This window comes from Chiroxiphia lanceolata, chromosome 8 (assembly GCF_009829145.1).
Source record: "Chiroxiphia lanceolata isolate bChiLan1 chromosome 8, bChiLan1.pri, whole genome shotgun sequence".
In the NCBI taxonomy this organism is placed as follows: domain Eukaryota; kingdom Metazoa; phylum Chordata; class Aves; order Passeriformes; family Pipridae; genus Chiroxiphia; species Chiroxiphia lanceolata.
In genome coordinates this window covers 22921585-22941617 of record NC_045644.1, presented here as the reverse complement: position 1 = coordinate 22941617, position 20033 = coordinate 22921585, and the positions used below count along the sequence as shown (strand labels likewise).

General features: G+C 36.9%; 1 long non-coding RNA gene across 1 annotated transcript in view; it reads right to left on the bottom strand.

Annotated features, from left to right (window-relative positions):
- Positions 1–279: 279 nt before the first annotated feature.
- The window catches only part of LOC116790227, a 92769-nt gene continuing 73015 nt past the window's right edge, over positions 280–20033 (bottom strand). The window contains exons 3-5 of the long non-coding RNA XR_004358293.1: positions 11343–11530; positions 2195–2279; positions 280–335 (exon numbers count right to left, since the gene is read on the bottom strand). This is a non-coding gene — a long non-coding RNA (uncharacterized LOC116790227). The remainder of the gene's footprint in view (positions 336–2194; positions 2280–11342; positions 11531–20033) is intronic.

Below are 20033 nucleotides of genomic sequence, written 5' to 3'. Positions count from 1 at the left end.
ACAACAGCACAATACATTCCTTCATTATTCCTTCATACAGGTTACCACTCATTGTGCAGATGGGGCACACAGCCCTAAAAGGATTACACGTTGTTTTTTTCAGTGGTGGCAGATGCTTTCTTCTTGTTGGTACTGGGTCTTGAACATTTTCTTAGTAGTAATTTTGACTTGGCATCTAATTTTCAGCTGTACAGATGCTCCATGTCAAGATAAAAATCACTGTACACTTCAACATCTTAGCATCATTGGCAACACCATTTTTCCTTCAAACAAACATACCTTCTTCTACTGTTCTGCAACTCTGTAGTTAAGCTTTGTGCTCAGTAGACTTGCTTCTGTAAACAGTGGCAAGATACACTATTATTCAGAAAGTCTCATCTAGTTCAGATAAATTAAAAAGTTGGCCTCAGGACACTGCCCTTTCATGCTGAATGGTGCTCAGTGCCTTTGCAGTTAAGCAATTATGTTCATTATTATGAACAATAATTAAATAATACATTTTAAGTATCATATATACAAGCATTATTGATTGAGATAATGGACTTAGCAAAGTTGGTACAGCCTCAGAGTTACTATTTCAGATATGTTAAAAACATTCTCTGTTTGTGAATATATCATGTTATTAGCTGATTCACAAACTTCACTGCCACATCATTCATTTTGCCTTTTAACAGCAAAGTGGTTACTTAAATGCAGAAGTCAAGAAAACCAAATTCTGCATAGCAAAAATATGACTTCATATATGTATATAAGTATCTACAAAACTTTTAAAGGTAAAATATACTTTTGAATATGTGTTCCATGAATTGAAAACTGGAACAACGTTTTTCCATTTAAAATTGTGTTCAAGTAAGATTGAGATTTGTTCTTTTTTTGTTGTTTTTCTGTTTTGGTTAGCAAAACTGAAGTCAATTAAAAATAAATATAATAAAAATCCCTTAAATCTGAAAGATTTCCATACTACCTATAAACTCCAATAATAGTTGCATTCTCTTAGGAGGAATAACTGGCAAATTGATTGTATAGTGGCAGCTTAACACTTCGGTTTGCAATATTTCTATGCATCCAAGAGACAGAAATGACTATTCCACTCTATTCCAGGTTGTAGTTAGATTTTGTAGTGAAATATGCCTGCTAAGACCAAGTCCCAACTCAGCTATGTCATTTTTAGCTCAATACAGAACTGCTCAGGCTAAAATTCTCTTTTCTTAGACTATTCTTGCAAAGAAAACGAAAATGGGATGTTTATGTTAAAGCTCTGTGGCTATTATGGGAATGAAATTGAAACAGAAATCCTCTGCTCATGAAACAAGTACACTGGTAACAGTGGATGGGCTTCTTAGTGATTCTCCCCCCCTAAAAAAAGGATCATCAACAACACTGGAAGTCACCCCTTGACTACAGCAGGGTAAAGGCTGATGTCTGGTTCTGTTTTGGTAAGATAAAAACTTTTGCACTACTGTCAGGAAGCAGCAAGGGCAGATGCTCTGACAGGGAATAGGGAGCCAAGGGCAATGCCACAGCCAGCAGGGTCTTGGCTGTCCCAGTGAGGAAGCAGGGCAGGACCAGAGCTAACAGCTGATATTAGAGATTCAGACCATTAGAGAAGTTTGTGGTGGTGAGGCAGGTCCAAGGTCAAGCTGTCAGTCTATCTGCGGGTCAGATCAGACCCAGTAGGTGTAACTGGGGTCATGACCTCTGAGGATGTCCACGGTGACAAAGTGAGGCCAAGGCCATCAACCCATGGGTGGAGCTTAGGAGCAATGGGGCCCATGGCCAGGCTGGAGACTGACACTCCCTATGATCTCACTCAGGCGCGGACTGAGGACTGAGGAATCCCCAGAGATTGTGGGCAGGGGTTGGGGGAGACCCTCAGTGAAGCTGTTTAGGGCCTTCAGGGTCTATTAAAGCTGTGAGGGCCCTGACAACTACAGTGTAGAGTATTGTCTATTGGCCCACCAACTCACGCCATGTGGGCCATTCAAAACTCATTAGAGATGCCAAGAATTTTACCTTGTGATGTTCAAAGAACTTCCTAGAGACAAAACTGTCATCTCAGAGTTGTCATGTTCTCTGAAAAAAGTCTTAAAGCACAATTTCATCATTCCTGTATATTATTTAAATCTAACATACTACTTCTATTCAAACCCAAGTTATTTTGCCAGTGAAAGAGTAGAAAATGCAAATTACTAACCTGTAGAGATGGATGTATAATTCTGCATATGCCCAGAACTCAACATTTAAGAAAATCATTCCAGAGTATCTTCTTAGTAGTTTCACTAAAAAAAAAAAATAAAAATACAGTCTTAACTTTGTCTGAAACTTTTTATTCATTTCATATAGAACAAGCTTCCTGACTGACATATATGGGCACTTACCTGAAGATAATGCTTAGTCTTACTGCAGAAATGTGTAAATTTTAAGCTATTCATAAAATCTCAGTTTGGACCCATTTTAAGGTTATTCACCAAAAGAAAATAAGAGTATATAAGAGGTTTTCTGCTTAAAGTGAATTTTTAATGCAGTTCATATTGGCTTATTTTGTGTAAATAAACAAGAACTGAGAAATCTAAGGCTAGGTAGAGGTCAGATTTTGTCATTTAGTATCTGTTCCTAAAAGGCCTCTCCTTGCAAATAGTACCTCATACAGAATGCACAAAAATGAAAGTTTTAGTCAATTAAGTTTGTTTAAATGGCATTACAGAGGATAAGCCCAAATTGTTTCAAAAAATGTTATTCTGGTGTTCAGAGACCTTGTACTTAGGCAGTCAGCCAGAACCTATCACCATGGATTCACAACAATCAAGACCTTGACAAGTTTTATGTCTAAAGAAAACGAGTTAGTCAATTAATGGTTAAAGACTTCAAAACATCTTTTTGTTAGTATGACACTGATTCAAAAGATAAAAGACCACGCAAACCTTTTCAGTAGTTTTCTGTTCTTTTCTCCAGGTCTTCTGAGGAGGAGGAATGACCAAAAAAAAAAAAATCCAGCCACAAATCCTGCTAGAATGCATAATAGTTAACTAGTAGCCAATCGTTTAGAGTAACTCCTCCATTAGCAGTTGGTACATTTCCTCTAAAACAGAAAGAAACTTTCAATAGATCTTACAGTTTCAGACTTCAGTCTTTAATTGGATGTGACCATTTAATTTTGAATGAAATAGTTTTTCTTTTATTGCATTCTCATACATGCCAGCTTTGACAGAGAAAGCAAGCAGCATAATGCTCATATGGCACATTAAGAGCCAAACTCTGTTGTGGCTTTGCACTTCAGAGACCCTAAATTCTGTAAAATTTGTTCATTAAAAGGCTTGACTACAGCAGTCTCAGTGTTAGAGGTAATGCAATAATTGAAGGAGGCACAATTGCTTTTTCCAAAGCGTATTTTTGAACTCTATGAAGGGAGAAAATAACAAATTGTCTGCCCCTATTTCTTTTCATATTCTTTAGCTAGCTGCACTTATTGCAGGAGCTCCTCAATAAAATTCTGTGCCCTGGTAATACAGAAAATCTGCATCATCACAGAGATTTCGCTCATCATGAAATCTAAGATATCTTTTAGGAATCTATATTTCTTCAGAGAACACATGGTTCTGATTCCTAAAGCTACTCAGAACTCACTGCTCTAAGTGGCATTGAGCACACTCTAAATATTATAGTGAGGCTCATAATGGACATAATGCAAGTACATGCATGCACACTGCCTTGTAGATTTTCTTTGCTTGCAACTTTGACCCTCCTCAGCAGCCATTTGGATGCCTTCTAGAACAGTCAAGGACTTAGCATGTGGCAATTCCTGGGAATCTCTTAAAGCAAATGTCTTCCCAGTACATGCCTCCTCAACTCTGCTGACATGAGCAAGTTCTTTCATGAACATAAATTGTTTGCTGGAGGAAAATTCAGTGCTTTTTTTAGTGGCCTAAATTTGGGAAATTATCCTTATTAGGATTAGTGTTCAAACAGAAAAATGCTAACACATCACTGGACTCAGTTTTCACTGAAAATCTGCAATCCAATGAAGTTCTCATAAGGAGTTCTTGCTTCCAAAATACCAGTTTTCTTGGTACCCAACAGTTCCAGCTATTTTGATGACCTGGAATAAACGATTTAGATATTCAAATGCACTGACTACATCTGCAGACTTGCCTTAGCTTTAAGAATATTCTATGTAGAAGTATGAGATAAAAAAAGAAAAGCCAGAGAAATAATATATTCTCTTGTGTATATATTCAACATCAGTCTTGAGAATTCTTTGGCCTAAAGCTGCCCAGGATCCTTCTACTGTAGACCAATTTTTTTCTTTTAATTATTATTTTCAGGTTAGTTTGCTTCCTTTAACAGTGAACAGACCTGCAGATAAAGCAATTCTCCAGTGGCAAAATATTGCACAGGTTTTCCTCTCTTCCAGTCAGAGAATCAACTTCTGTCCCTTAATTGCATCCATTTGAAAAATTTTAAACTCATCTTTTTTTCCTGTGCAATTTCAATAATTGTCATACTTGAAGGCACCTGCAGAGAAGACTGATGAACCATCTTCCAGCAGCCATCAAATTTCTGAACATATAAATTGTTTATTCAGGGCTCAGTCACAAAGATCAAATAGTTTCTTCACTCATACCATGGTAGCAGCTTTATCAGTAAGGTAGACACATATGCATTACACGGTGCCTCCATTTTCAGAAAAACAACCGCAAAGCATCAACCAGGATTCATTAGTTCTATTTAAACAGATTCCTCAAACATGACAGAGTCAAAGGAATGGTAGAGAGCAGACTGGGGACAATTTGTATGGGAACTAAGAAATTACATGTCCTTAGTACTTTTGTCATTGTTAATATGAACAGTGGTTACTAAAGTTCATGGAGATGACTTCAGCTGTTCAGGTTAAAGGGGTCTTTTTCCACAAACCTACTATCAGCCTGGTTGATAGCCTCTGCACCTCATAGTGCTAGCAAGGGATTTTCTACTGTGCATAAATTACACTAAATTAACCATCACTGGCAGGTGGGTGGTAAAATTATATATTTTTACTGAAGCCAGCAGCTGGGATTTTCAAGGGCATTCTTCTTTGCGTTTCAACAGGAATATCAGTGAAAGAATGTGCACCCTGAAAAATTCTGCCTTTGTATTTTCTTCTTGGCTGGAAACCAAATTGCTGTCAAAAGGTGCAGCTCATCAAGAGAGGGAGCCTTTGTTTTGTTTAATTTCAAAGTTATAAAACATAAAACTGTGAAACTGTGGTAATAAAATTTCAGCCAACTTAAGCAGGGATGCAATATATTACCAAATGTTTTCTGAAGCAATGAAGATTCAAAGTGTGGCTTCCTCTTTTTGCATTTTCTTTTTGTCATAGCAATTAAATTATTCTTTGTGAAAAATAAACTTAGGCATCCATTTATTTTCAAGGATATGTTTTCATTAATTCAGGTCTAGAGCTATTTAGAAAACAGGAGAAAATATTTATCACTGTTTTCATTTGATTAGTTGAAATGTTGCTGGCAAAATCAACATTTCAACATGTAAAACCTTTTCATTAATTTTATGAATGTCAACAGGGACTGGTTCGGCAAAAAAGGCAGGGATAGAAGATCTATGCCCAGCAGCCACAATGTATTGGAAAATTAAATTGACTTGGTAAATCTGTCCCCAAACTACCAGATAGAATTAAGTTGCAAGCATTAGAGTTGTCTCCTCTTTCCAAATCCAAAGTATGAGCTTTCCTGAAAGAATCTCCTTTGCAGAATGCTTTGCGCATCAACCGTTAGAAACAAACAAACAAAGGAGGAAAAAGGCCTGGCTTTTCAAAACGTCTCATGTTGGCTGACCAGAAAAGCCAGGTCATGAATCATTTGTAAAAAATTTTGACCATCGTCATTGCTGCAACACATTTGGAAATCTTTGGATATTCTAGGCCTGTATATATGTATACATGTACATGAGTATAGTTCCTCTTGTGGTTCCCACTTCTTCATCTGCCAGATGAAACATTTTGAGGTGAGAGGGGAGTTTTGCCAAGGGGAAAAGGTTCACAAATCTGCTGTTAAGTTCACACTCACATTTGACCATATTATAACACAGCAGAATTCACATGTAAACTAACTTGAGATGTTTCCATGAAATCCACTGAGAACCAACTTGGGGGGATTTAGAAAAAAAAAAGAAGTAGAAAGAACTAAAAAAATTGCATTCTATTGCAATAAGACACCCAACTTAGCTAATTATTTATGTATGCTTTTCAAAGTTAGAAGAACTCATTAAAATTGAGCACATGAACCAAGACTTAATCCAGTTATCAAATTCAGCTACCGGTAAGCCACAAGCTCTGAATGGTCCCAATTGACTGATAAATGCAATATTTTTTAAATTTGTACAATAGAAATAGCAGTATCATTTAATGCAAAATGTGAAAAAACTATTACAACATAGTCACCCTCACTCCCAAGCTGAGAGTTTGGCCCTGGTCCTCCTTTCACTGAGACTATGAGCATGGTCTCACTGATAGATCTGATTTACATGGTGTAAGTGTGCCTTTTTGTACACAAAATTTTAGCACATAGCAATCTCTGATGGCTGATTGCCACCCTCCCTCTCTCCTTCATCCTTTATAACTGGGTTTATAATAAAAACGTTGGCACAGCCTTAACTATGGTAACATTAGCATTTGCCATTATAATTAACAGATTCTTCTTTTTTCTTTGTGATTTACATGCATATTTTCTTCCCAGTGCAGTAATCACAGATGGTATAGCTTGTAACATATACTATCCCTAAACAACAAATACATTCTTTTTAGAGTATGTCTCTGATAAATTTTATTTCAATGTAAAAGGTAATAGGCAGAAAATGTAGTTTGCTTACAAGTTTCCTTTATGGTTGTTTGACTGTCACTTTTCTGCAGATTTATGATAATCATTCTTGCAACAAAAACGTTTACTTCACTGTCTAAATAATAAGGTAATTTGTTACAGCTAATTACTCAAGTGCTTCCTTAATCTCAATTAAAAGATTCAGGCTGATTTTCTACATTTCTGCAGCAGTATGTTCCAGAATATCTTGTTAATGTATTCCCAATCACATATTTGTTAAGGAATGCATGGTCCATGCAAAACTGAAATGCTAAAATACATAGCTGCAATCTTAAACAATGATTTATTGTGACATGGGATGTGGGACATTTCCACAGCTTTTGTGATTGCAGTAATGAAGCTGTAAACCAAATAGCATGAAATGAAGCAAGGCCTTACAATTTAATCAGCTCGTAAACAGATCTACTGCATCAAGCAAATGACATTATTATCCATCCGAAGTAAATCATGCTAATCTCAGGAGATAAAATCAACATCATTAATGGTCACATGTCATATTCATCAACACTAAACCATCCCTTTTGACAGATTAATCCTAACTACAGCTCCCACGATGTATGGTAATAGGGCTTGTAGCATACATTTCATTCAGCAGTAAGGCTAACCAGCACTCTTAGTCTGCTATTACAAATAATTTTTTTATTGATTTACATATTTTAAAATGCATTTAAGGTGAGGTACCATTAAAAATCCTGTCACTATCACATATTTCTTCCTCACATTCTCAGCCTGTATTAATAGAAACTAGAATCTAAACATTGTATGCCATATAAATACTTTCTTTAACACACCGTTAGTGGTAATTAAAGATTTCTGCCTATGTTTTTCACTCAGCTATGAAAATATTCCTTCTTTTTAATAGGGTTTAAAAAACTATTGATACTATTATTCTAATATCTCATTTGTAGTGTAGCAGAGCATAGTGCCCCCGGTCATGGATCAGGGCTCAATTGAGCCAGGTAGGATCCTGAAGACTATATTATCCATTATCTCATCATTAATGCAGCATCAAAAAACCTCAAAGATGCATTTATGATATTCACTCTTCACTGCAGCTTATCGTGTCCTGCAGACTGGTTGTATATTTCTGCTCTGACTCTCGCTTCTGCGTATTGCCTATTTGTTCCAAACGCAAAATATATTTATTTATCATGGAACTGACCCTGTATGAATGCTTTTGAAAAGTGTCCACTATTCAAAGTGTCACTTTCCCTGAACAGGCACTGAATTATATTGACAGGCACATTATCAAGGGCTGCTGACTGACAGAATGAATGACTGTGGCTACATGCCGCATTGCCAGTCATTGACTGAGTGGGTGCAAAAATTATCTACAACCTTTGGAGATCTAAAGGACTCTGAACTAAGGCTAGAAAAGAAGATATATGCAAGTGATTTACTTGCAGAGCATTTATCAACTTAGTACAAACATCTCAACTATTACCCAAACTACTTCACTAATGCAGTAATTCATTAATGGTTTATTCTCTCTCCTGAAACTATTTTTTACAACATTCCTTTTATGCAATTATTAATGTTATGTTATTTAATATGTGTTTATGTTTCACCAGGGAAATGGTTGGGGTAATAATTTTAAAAGCAACCACTGCCTCCTGCATTTGTTTTTAAGCCAGTGTTGGTTAAGATGCATCTTCGTAAGATTATACAGGCAAGACAAAAACAATACTAGAGATGGCCTGTGGCTGACACACAGTAATCAGTAAGTCTGGTTAAGAGAGAAGGCAGAATGCTTCCTGGCCTGTGCTGGAGCTTCAGGAAAACACTAAACTAACCACAAAAGCATTTAATTTACTTGCCAAAATAATTTATTAGCCAGACTTATTTTTGATTGACATAATGGCAGCTTGAAGAAGTAGACCACAAAATTCTACTTTTTGTAAAAATCACATCTATTGACTAGGGAAAAAAGAAGGGTAATAAAATTTTTCAATAAGTGCATTAATTTCAAAACCTCAAAGTACTAATGTCAAATTTACTGGAATCCACTGACCTTTAAGGAGCTTTTAAAGATTTTATGACTTAGATTGTCACATTACTTACCAAGAATACTTAAGAAACTGTTTTTCCTATCTAAGGTTTTTAATGTTGAGATTGTGAAGACTTTCTCTTTTCTGTCACTGTCCTTTTTACTGTCAGTGCTCCCATACTTCAAGCTCAACATAACATGTTACTTAATCTTTGACAGGCTGCAGACATCTGTGGTGCTCATCAGTGATGGTGGTTAGAGGACTAAAAGAATCACTGATGAGGAAGAACAAAAAACTCCACCTTCCTCATAGGATTTTTCTGCTACTGCATAACATCTTAGTGAGAGCACAGTGTTGTTGAGCTACTACCCCTCCAAAACCATGTCCTAGTACCTCCTAGACATGTCTACTCCTACAAAGGTTTACTAGGTAAAGCCAAGATGAAAGCAAACTGTCTTTTAAGGGGTATGGTTTAGGTGAACAAAAGAAACAAACCGGCTTCTCAAGCAATACAAACAAAACTGGCAACAGAACTTCCTGGTAGTGTAAGTGGTATATAAAGTAAAGTTTTGCCAGCACAGCTATGGTGCAATAAATGAAGAATAAAAATAGTCCCTGATATAGCTATCAGACAAAAATTTTCCTGTGTAGACCAATTCCTAGGAAGAAACATCACTTGAACAAAAATAATTAGCGTCTAAAAATAAAAAGGGTGGATTGCCTCACTTTTATCTGCAAGAAACGGAGGAACAAGACCATACAGTGGGCAAAAGACAGCAGGAATGTCTGCAATAGCTCATTTATGTGCATGTTAAGAGTATGGATTAGGACAACCATTAAAAGGATAAGGACAGTCCCACGGGGCTAATAGATAGCTAAGAGTAAAATCTATTATTTTTATTTCCAATATTTTGTCCTCTCAGTTTAGTAACTGTATGAAAAAACCTTCTTTGAGAATTTTGTATAATATTTAGCAGCGGGACTCACATAGTACCATGTGTAGTACTACAATACCACATCATCTTAAGTTTTTTTAACAGACTTCATTAAAAATACCATTAGCTAATGATACAATTAGAGAGAACTTTTTCATCCATTTGTTTCATCTCTGAAACACAGCTGTAAGAGCAAGATGTGCTTGGTTTTTAATAAGTCCTGATAATATTCTATCAGTTTAAAGGGCTACACACTGAACTTACACAGATAACTGGTTTAGTCTAAAAATGATAAAACATGTCAGGATATAAAGATCATTTCATTCCTTGAAAAGAAGTCATGACTTAAAATACTGTGCTTTGGTTGCATGCGCAAGATTCCTATAATCAGTCATCCAAAATAAACTACACTATTTAGGAAGTGACTAGAAAGCAAACAAGTTAAAAACCTGTTTTAAAAACCCATTAAAAAAGGTTAGGAACAGAAAACATCTCCATTTTTATGTATGTGTTGTTTCCTGGTTTAAGTTCAGTGCAATTCAAGTCAATCTACTTAAGCAACAACAAAGTTTTCATGCTAGTAACATTGCCAGTTACAAGCTAATACTATTACCTGAAGATATGCACAACTTATTACCAGGGAAATAGTGGAGAATAAAAGCCAACTAGAAGATGTGGGGTATCCATCAGTGACTGATAAAGAAAGATGGATTCTCCTGCATGTAAATGTATGCTGAAGGACATTCAAAGTAACATAAAATGGAATTAGCATTTTACTACCATGATGCACTGATGACAATGTTGGTGGAATATGCAACACTGGATATGTAGGCCCCAATTTCTCTCCAGTATTTGAACTTGGCTCAGGTTTGTAATAGGTAGTAAAAAAAATAATCACTACTTGCTCATTAACCAGCATAGAATAAGTTATTGGTTATTGCATTGTTTGAAATCTAGAACACTTTTAATAGTCAATGTAAAGGATGCAGGTTGAAGCATTAGTTAGAATATGTGAAGAATTTATATTACTATAAAAAAAATCACTAAGAAGCCCTGGGAGTAACATAAGCTAGATATGCAGAGCTCAATCTATAATGCCATTAATACATTGAAACACACACCCTTCCCCCAGTGGAATATGCCTTAAATATGTAATTAGTGGCATGGCAGCATTAGTTCAACAAAGATATCAAGGCAAGAGAGATCTTATGAACATCATAGCAAAAAACTCCTGACAGCTGATTTTCCTTTTGGCCATTTGGTATGTAAAGTATAGTAAGTTTATGCACCTATGCAATGAAAAAATGGTTCTTTCTTTATGATCCACATAATTTCTTCAAATCACCTTTTCATAAGTAATCTACATTGCCACTGTTGGGTCACATAGATGAAAACCCTAACTTTGTAGCTGACACCTTCATTTTCATCCCAACTGACGGTAGAGCTTCTAATTTAGAGAGACAGAAGTATGTTATGTACAGTAACAAAAGGAGCAGTACCAGATCAGAACTTAAATCTAAGGAAATGAGAAAACATTTTTTTATACTCACTGTATATAAATATACAAAATACATGTAGCTCATGAGCAAGCAAAAGTAGCCTCTCTCATTTTCCCATTTGCAAGCTTAACAGTGATATAAGCATGGACTTCAAAATACAGTCTTTCAGGTTTAATCTTCTCACACTGAAAGAGAGAAATCCAGACTGAAGAGTAAAGAAAATACATCCTTTGTTAAACCTGTATTATAAAAACATAAAACAATAAAAAAGTTTATTGCACTCTTGACTTTAAAGTCTCCTTTCAAAGTTTTCTTTCTCCTACAGTATAGTCAGAGATAAATCATGTAAGCACAGGGATCCTTTCAGTTAATTTAAGGCTCAGTAAAGATAACACAAGATAGAAAAAACTCAGGTTTTTGTAGTTTTAGCCAACTTTTGCAATAAGGTGAATTACTTTTGATTTTTTTTTATTTTAGAAAAGGCCTATCTGTGCTCCTTGGTTTTTTCCTTTTTTTTTCCTTCATTCTGAATTCCAGAGGAAAAAAAAATCAGTTTATTATTGAATCTTCATACACAAAGAAGATTATGAAAGCACACGCATGATGACTCATTTCTGAGCTGTTGACAGTGGAGCTGGAAAACTCTGGAAACACTTTTTTAGTACCGCTTGGATTATAAAAGGGTCTTGAATACACAAACTGATTGGCTTCAATGGATTAGCAATAGCTATCTTAAAATCACTTTTGAGCTTATAGGGACATTCCCTAGCTCTTCATTTTAATGTGAAATTCTACTCTGAAAAACAACCATCAAAGCAATGCCTTTGTCATCAAACAAGTTTTATTTATGTGTGTGATGCATGCTCCTATTAGCAGCTCAGTTAACTTTTGGGTTTATATAATACCCAGAGGGAACTTGAGCGTTCGGGCTCTGCATTCTTAACTGAATCCCAGTGGGAAGATCAGATAGCATCTGGCCTTTATGAATCAACATAGGGTTGCTGTTGGGAAGGAAAGAGTAGTGCTTTGTTCCCGTTTGCTTTTGAAGAATCATAGCATACCTAGTGACCAGAATCAGTTCCTCCTGTCTTCCCCTGCAGCAGGTAATGCACTGGCATCGCCTTTTCAGTCTTTCACCCAGTCTAGTGAACTGGGCAAACACAAAAGCCTTGGTTCATTAAGAGACATCTCAACTCTTGCGAGTCCCTGGGAAACAGTGTCCAAGCCACCAGTGTTAATTCATCATGAAGTTCCCAGAGTAGTACATCTCCTCCATACCCCTTCCCATCTCCTGCCACGGAGGTGTTCCACTTCTGTGGGACCATCTAGCCTATGACCCAACCACAACCAGCTCAGTCTGACTTGCAGATGTTAGTGCATTCAACTTTGTTTGGGATATAAGTGCTTCCCTTGTAAATGGAAAATATTTTGACTAAAAGCTGTCAAATTACAGCAAGTAGTGAAGTCCACAAGGCTTTTTTCAATGTCATTTTGTAGAGGGAAAGAAAAAAGCCTTTAAGGAGAGCATATAAGTCATGGGATTGGGTTTCCAGAGGGCTTTCTGGGATCCTTTTAGACCAAGAGTTTTCTAACATGGTCAGAGCAAGGGCTGTGTGAAACTCAGTAATTTTGACTGTCATGCTATTTTTCAGTTCCAGCTTTCATCACTTTGTGCCTTTTGGGTCTAGCTTTGCCTCCACTTAAGTGGTTGTCAATGTAGAATAAATCACATGAAGACTACTTAGGGCCATGCTCTTCGCCCAGCCCACATAATAGAGGAAGGAACTAAATCCTCAGAAATAAAGGGATATACTCTCCTACTCAGTATGGCTATTGAAATGCTGGAGAACTAACTGTTGCTCTGAAGATGAGAAATAATTGTTTCCTCTAACATGTACTCGATTCAAATTTAAGAGGAATCATAGCCCTCTGCTGCTTTTTTAGAAAATCAGGAAAAAATCTGCTGTGTCTTTTGAGCACAATGCATGAATAGAAGAGAGCAATAAAGAATGTATTGCACAATGCATGAGTAGCTGCAGTACAAATTAATATATTGTGATGGGTTTAGGAGGCAGAGGGGTGTCCAGAGCTGGACCTGGAACAGTCAAGCCAGTGATTCATGGCTTTCAGTAGTGAGGCCAATGATTCTTGAATTCCAGCCTTTGCAACCATGCCTTGCCATTCATTCTTTTTCAGATGCAAAATATTGCAGACATTCTTTCTCTAAGGAAATATGCTAAAGGAAACTGGGACTAGCTAACAAACTGGAAACTTAAGCACTCCTTTACATTTTAGGACAGGAGATAAATCGATCGGGGTCTTGACGTACATTTTTAAAGAAAAAAAAAGAGTGGCCTGAATCTGACTTACTCTTGCATAGGAAGCTTGTGTAAGTGTGAAGACTCTAGAGAGGAGCTGGCTTCATAGTAGGAAAAGCCTTTTTTGTTACTGTTAGCAGCCTGAGGTGTGCTGATCATTTTATTCCTGGTATTTTGCCATCTCTTAACAAGCATTGCCACAAAATGACTCATGAGAAGGGGTTTTTGAATGGAGTTCAGTCATTTTGGCACAGATTGCAACTCTGATCATAGGGAAACCATTTACTTTTCCAATTACGTGGTCAAGGCACAACTGTAAGTACTGTAGAGTTTTCTCTTCCCATGTTAACCTATCAGGACCAGCCAACTAATAAACAGAAGAAAGTGAGTGTTTGGTGAACTTTATAGTCAGAAACTGTACACAAAAGTCTTCAGGCCATCAATTTCTCTTCATTATTTGTGTATTGCTTTTGAAGACTCTTCTTGGAATCAGTTTTCAGAAATGTATTTCAACAGCATACTACAGATATAAATATTGTAATCTCTCTTTTTTGATAGTTAGCTTTAGAAGCAACTGACCTGTCAGCTCCTACCCTTCATCTGGTGAGGGTTTAAGTCAACTCTCTAGTGGAAAACAATCTGATGTAAAGTTGAGCTAGACCTTTGCTAGACAAATCTTATTAAAACAGAAACCTTAAACAAACGCAAGGCTTTGTCACCTACACACTTGTTCTGCATATCTAATCCACACAATGGTTTGTTGACCATAAACTCTTTGCCCCTGTGGGAACCAAGAGTGATCTCCTTCACACTTCTTAACTTCAAAATATTGCTTTCATCCCCTCTTTCCCTTTTCATTCCTCTCTTCCTCTGATCACAGAAATCCTCTCAGTAACTATAACTCAACACTGGAAAACATTCCAGCATTTCACGGATCCTCACATCCATTACTGTTTACAGGACAGTATCCCACAGCCAGGCAGTACTGGGCTGATTCCTGAGTCATTGAAGTCAGAGATTCTGTCACAGACAATAATAAACAAATTTTGTGGGATATTTTGTATTACATCCAGGTGTATCTTTTTGTTAAAGGTATTTTTCACTTAATCTAAGTAACAGGACATCAGTATCCAATGGGTATATTCTTTCTAACTTTGCTCAGCATAAAAAGCTTTTTTATTTACTATACTTTTGGTTCAAGTGCACAAAATGAACTGGGGCAATTAAAAACAGGCAAATAATGTACCTGATTATTTACCATATTTTATTTACATTATTATATAGCTATTTGATGTAATATTGTCTGCTCCCGTCACTCTCTGCAATGTGTTTGATGATTCAGGGAATAAATAAAACCCGGGGTTAGCAAATAAATGAGAGCAGAATTGGCAGCACACCAAGTCTGCTTTATTTGACTGAGAGAGAGATGTGTTACATGGCCTGTTTGTTTAAATTACACTGAGAGCTGAGATACACCAGGTGTTGTAGTTCATGGAACAGAGCCCTTAAAATGTTTGCAAAAACCAGATTTCTGTTTACTGGTTTGCCAGAATACAAAACCAGAAGGTTTACACTGAGAAGTTGAAAGAACAGGACTCCGTGCTACCATTTTGCTATTATTTTTATTAATTAAAGTTACAGAAATGTCTCATATATACTGCCTATCCAATCTCTGTGTGTCTGCCTCTACACTGGAATATGTAGTATACAAAATTATGTAAAATTATTCTAATGACTTATCTTAATGACTCTGAAATACCATAAGACATTCTGAAACATCATAATACAAATCAAGCTGTGCTATCTTTATTCAGCTAAACTCCTCTTAAGTTCAGTAAATGGGAGCTGGATCTGAGAGATATATTTTTTCAGAGATTTTCCCCCACTGCCTGTTCCATCAGAGACAGCCAGAGTGGGTTAAAATCAAGGAGATCCTGAGCTGTTCTTTCAGGAGGGGCATGGAAGTAGTGTCACAAAGAGACCTTAGTAATAAACTATACTTAAAAATCGTTCATTTTCCTTAGGATCATACTAAGGATGCATTCAGGTATTCACAGCAGAGGTGGCTGGGCCTCTAGCTTTGTGCTCCCCTCCACAGCATCCTGCAGAGCAAGCAGAGTGGGCACATGAATGATCCTCACCCACTTCATTGGAAAGTCAGCCAAGGCAGTTCAACCTACCATAGAAGACTGTTAGAAGTAATCCACTCAATCTTGCAGTGCTGTGGGGCCAATAACCTTTGGCAAGGGAAGAGGTTAAATCAGCAGGAGTTTTGTCTTAAGCTAGGAAAGCAGTTTCTGCAGTGAACATCAGACCACAGCCTGAATCAAGTTCAAAATTTGAACAGAGAGAGAGAGAGGTGGGGGGGAAGAAAAAAGGGGGAAGGGAGGAAGAGGACAAGGAGGACAGGAGGAGAGAGAAGCAGAAAGAGAGAGTACTCATTCCCCCTTTAACTCTATGATCTCTTACCAGCACTCTGAGCAAAATATATCTATCAACAAAATAAAGGCTAATGCATGTGAGGCTTCTTTAACTCTCACCCAGTCATTTATTTGTTTTAGAGATTTTCTTCCCCACCTTGAATAGAAAAAGATTACTTTTGAAAAACCAACTGCAGCAGCAGTGACATGAGTTATCTTCCAACAAAAGTATATTGTTTCAGATTCAGTTATCTCTGAGACTGCCTTTTTTCTGTATCTTTTAGTGGTTATAACTTACAACTGCCTGGAGTGCTTTTATTGTCCGATTCAAACATCTTGATGGACAAAACATTCCTACTGACTCTCTCTGGAACCCTCTCTCTTGAAGCCTGCCAAAGCTTGAGTTTCAGCATGCACAGAACATACTGCAAGTAAAGTCTGCTTAATCTCACTTTGCATTTAGCAAGAAGATATTGGGATAGTCCCAGAGAAATGCTGAGATTTGTGTTGATCTAATGAAGAAGATAATAATGCCATGCTTACATGGAATCATGTACTTCTGTATGCTGGTTAGTGTGGCTGAGTTAGGACAAATAAAGAAAGAAGATCCCTAGGATAAATTCATAATTCCAGCAAAGTTGGAGGTAAAACTCCAACTGACTGTAGTGGGACCAGCATTTTGCCTCTGCTTTTTTGGTTCTGTAGTTTATCCATTAATATATGTGTATGTGATCAGTTCCCAGTCTGTGGAAGAGACAGAGATTACTGCTGTACAAAGAAATACACACAAAGAAATACACACTGTCTTCAAAAGTTTCTTGACAAGAAAGTCAAGAATCCCCTCACTTTCCCATTAGTATGAGCACAATTATCAGAACACAGGATGAATTATATGTATAAAAACAAACTACTTATCTCACTGCTGAAGTTTTTTAAAACCAATTTTAATGGTCTTGTGAGCAAAACAGATTCAATAGGTCTGATCTGCCAATACATTACTCCATTTGTATGTCAGTACAACTCCATTGATTTTTGTGCTATTATGGCTGTGTAAAAATGAAATAACACAGTGTTGAATCAAACCTATTCAAAGACTGATTGATGGTCCTGTTCAGAAATCAGATAAATTAAGAAAAGCAAAATGTGTTGAGAGGAGATGATGTTCCAGATATGCTGTAGTGGGAGGAAGGATCACACACTACAAAAAAAAGGTGGTTTCTATGATAGAACACGTTTCACAGTGGAGAAATGATGTGAAATGTCAGGACAATATATGGTTTGTTTAAAAACCTCATCACTGTCTAAAAATAGCCTCTCACTTATGTTTTTCCTCTTTGAGAACTATACCGATCCCCAATTCTGCATCTCTATTTCTTCACAGAATAAAGTTTGCTAAGTACGGGCTGCAGAGACAGGAAGATTTGTAGCTTTGGGACTTGGGACAAAATCTAATTTTAGTAGGCTCTATGTTTCTGCTTATAGTGGTGAGGCAGAATATCAAATGAGCTGTTTAGCCATGTTAACACGTTTGCACTGGTTACAATGTTCATTTTCATAATTCTTTAAATAACCGGCTTTCACCCTAACGTGAAAGCAAGCCTTATTCCATTAAGCCCTCAGTTCACCCAAGTTACTAAAAAATGGGACCTCAGTATATTATGAAGTTTAGTTCACATTAGCCAGCTGCTTGGTTAGGGTAATTTAAACCAAAACAAGAGTATTGCTTTTCTCTAAATAGAAGTTGTAGGCCACAATATGTTGTGGGCTTGAACTGTGTTATATCACTTTAGGACACAGGTCTCAAATGTGAGAAAAACGTGTGTGATAAAATAAGACCAACATTGGTTTTGACCTAGTTTGAACAAAGGTGCAGAAAAATCAATGAGCCTCGGAGCAGCCTAAATGCTTTGTTAGCCTTTTACTACAACATTACATATTACATGCAAATAATGGCACAAATTTAAAGTTACTATTCATGTCAAGTGATTTCTTTGAATCTATATTTTATATTTTACAGATCTTGAATAGTAACATTTTTCTTTTTAGTGCAAAGTTGCTCAAGGTTCACTGGAGACTCTTTTAAATTGCTGCTTTCAGAGAAATAACAATGTAAAATGACATTATGATGTATAGCACCCTTCTGAAGACTTGAACCAGTGCAGCAGCAAGTCACTAAAACCTCTGGGAATGAAGCAATCTCCAGGGCACTATTGTCCAATTGTCCTAACTAGATCATTTTTAATTAGTTGCAATTAATTTCACTTGACAGTACACTGAAATATCAAATTAGAAAGCACAGAAAAACACACTGGAATTTGGAAATTATCATTGTTGGATAGCTTCTCTATTACAGAAGAGAACTGGATCTGATTATTGCCTTCCTTAATCTATATAATTTTCATTAATTTGTTTCTACAATAAAGATAAGATATGCAATAATGTTGCTAAAGTAGTGACAGAGCTTTAGCACTTAGCCAGCTAACATGCATCAGGCTAACAAGTAGTCCATAGATGTTTTCTATTGAAGAAATCAGTATCTATCAATTCTAACAGTTGCCTATGTTATGGCTAAAATGGTTTAGGATTGTAGATACAACAGGGTACAAATTATCTACATTTTTGTCCCATCCTGTCCCAGTAGGTTGGTCATTTCTGCAGGGAACTCAAAAGACCCAAGCTGAGGTACAATCCTTATCAGTAGATTTCTAGAGAAACTGAGATTTATCCTTCTGTGGAGATATGTTAGAAATCCCGCATTTGTCAGTGCTAGAGGAATCCAATCTGAGGAATTTTGCTATCAAGACATGAAACATGGCTACCCAAGAATCCAGGCAATGGTACCCTTGCAGCAGTCAGGTTATCCCTGACTGCCCTGGAATAAGCAACCTGTAGCAAATTCAGCATGGCTTCGGGGTGAGGAACTGCTGGATCTTCTTTCTGATCAGTGCAGTCAGAGCACTAGAGAGTTCACACAGAGGTCTGCTGTATCCTAAGGCTAGAAGAAATGCATACCAGAGAAGTGGCTGTCTTTCCTTCCATGTCCCCTTAGCACCGTCAGTTGGCACCAATTTGCCTTAGAGATATAGATAGAAGTGCTATAGATCATACGTATCACAGCACAGATAAGCCACTGAATTAGAATACTGAATTATGCTGTTAAGTATTTTGATTTTATAGATATTGTCAGGCCATATCTATGACAAATTAAAATGCTACGTCATCTAATCTTGACACTATTAGAGGAAAAATATGTCTAAGAGGTCAAATGGGGCCAAATTTTCAGTAAAGTTATTTTAATGACAAGATATACCTCTACAATTCAAAGTGCAAACTAAACCTCCTCAAGTGAACTTAATAAGAATGAAAGAAGCTAGATCATCATCTGTAGGAACTGAAATCCTAGACTGACAACACAATAGACAGGGCAAGACACAGTGCTCACTGTTCTGTGTGCCAGTGCCCTTCTATCACAGCCAAAAGGGAAAAGTCTTCCAAAGGGCTTGTGTGGGCCCATTGAGTCCTTACTAATTACACTGAACTTGCCTGAAGGAGAATAGGTAGTACCGTAAGGTATTTGTTCCCTTCTCTGCCAGCTCCTCTGCACATGAACTAAAATAACTAACTTGCTTCACAAACCGGTTTTCAGATGACAGCTACTTATATAGTCAAAAGAGTTACATGCAACAGATGTAGTGTAACTTGGTCTCTGCGCAGTTTCCTCTCTTACAAATACAATATTATTCCATCTCTCTGTGATCATTTTGCAATTTCACATATTTTTACTCATCAGATTTTCACAATTTGGAAATTTGATCATGAAGACATTTGAGTTAGGGGGATTGGGAGCTGTCTGAAATAATAATACATTTCTGAGCATCTTGTGATAACTGGGTCAATCAGACATATTTTTTCAGGAAAATACAGCTGGAGGAGCAGTTACAGTTTCATCACCATTTACCAAAAAAACACAAACTAGGAATCCGTATAGTTCTCAGAAAGAAACT